We start from the raw sequence: 1557 nt of genomic DNA, 5'->3' as shown, positions 1-1557 counted from the left end.
TAACCTTCTGGCGGTATCTCGGTGCGCGTTTGTGGGGGAACGGCGGCGACTTGGTTCGGCCGCAGCGATGAGGCTGTAGTAAATCATACAGCGAATCAGATACGCAGCTAGTAGGTTAGTAAATTAACTTAAAAATAAGCAAACATCTCAACGGCGAGGCACGTAAATATTTTGTCCGAGCTATCACAAAATATGAAACTGGCGTATCTAAATAAATCTGAGCACTCTAGGTTAATTTTAAATCTCTTCTTGCTTTAGCACGAGGGAATCATCCATTTTAATCTGATAAACATATTACCTAAAGAGATTTGATTAATTTACTTGTTTCTCTCTTACCGTTTGTCAGCTTGTTAGTGGTCGTGAGTAAATTATGTGTGACGTTCTCACAGCGATGGGACAAGACAGCAGTACGCTCTAGCAATTTGTTTACAGACTTTATGCTTTTTCCTTACATAACTGATCTTGCTGCTCTTTCTAAATAGGCCGTAGGCAGGGCTGGGGTTCCCCCCCCCCCATCTAATAGCCTGTTTTGGAATTTCACATCTTGCATGGAAACGCTATTAATAATTGCAAGTACAGAGAAATGTCCTGTCATGAACAAGTCGTCCAATACTAAGAAAATAATTATAGTTAAATTTGGTTGTAGTTCATTTAAATATAGTTGTGTATAGTTTTAGTGGTATCTGGGTATAATACTGCACTAAAATGCAATAGTGCGTGTTTGCTCTTAGATTGATACCTGTATGCTTTGCTTTACAAAACTACAAGTCATTTATTTTTTGAAACACACTAAAAAAAAAAAAACTATCTTAAAACTTCAGAGGAGGCAACACCGACAAGCTTGTTTAGAAAACTATTTGTAAGATGTGCAACTAAGCTCTAGTTCTTTAAAGAATGATGATGTTTTTTTCCCCCTTGGTATAGAGTAGTAAGAATCAGTATTGAATCAAATTATGACCTCAGTTATTAATACACCGGGAAGCCAAGTTTCCTTTGCTGTAGTGAAACGAATCATGTATGTAATGGCAAAAGTAGTGATGACGGCTGACGTTTGCCTCGTGTAGTAGTTACAAAAATGCAGCTGTAGTAAAAGCTGCCTCTGCGTGTATGCCAAAAATAGCTGTCTTACACTCGGGCTTTGAAATACCTTCCGTAAAGAGAGCGTGTGCTGCCATCTCAGTTTTATCAAAACTTTTTTTTTTTTTTAAATCTGAAAATGTGTTAGCTGGCATGTATTAAAAATTTCAGAAGAGGAAAACCGGTGATAAATAAATAAATGAAGAAGGAAACCCCAAACCCTCTCCCTCCGAGGCCTGACGGCTGCTGTCTAAGCCATTGCTAGGGTGCAGCGGTAGGTCACAAGCGGCGTTTCAGGTCGCATCCCTAAGCGCAGGAATGAATGTTAAAGCCCAAGCGGTTGAAATAGTTGTTCCTCCTCTCTTTCTTCTTTTGTCACTCCGTGGTAGGGTTTTGTTTGCATCGCAGCCGTGGTACGCGGCGCGGTCGCTGAGCGGACGGGCGAGGCTCCAAGCGACGCCGGCAGCGGGGCGCTGGGGC

This window comes from Pygoscelis adeliae, unplaced genomic scaffold (assembly GCF_000699105.1).
Source record: "Pygoscelis adeliae isolate BGI_AS28 unplaced genomic scaffold, ASM69910v1 Scaffold76, whole genome shotgun sequence".
In the NCBI taxonomy this organism is placed as follows: domain Eukaryota; kingdom Metazoa; phylum Chordata; class Aves; order Sphenisciformes; family Spheniscidae; genus Pygoscelis; species Pygoscelis adeliae.
This window is presented reverse-complemented; position numbering follows the sequence as displayed.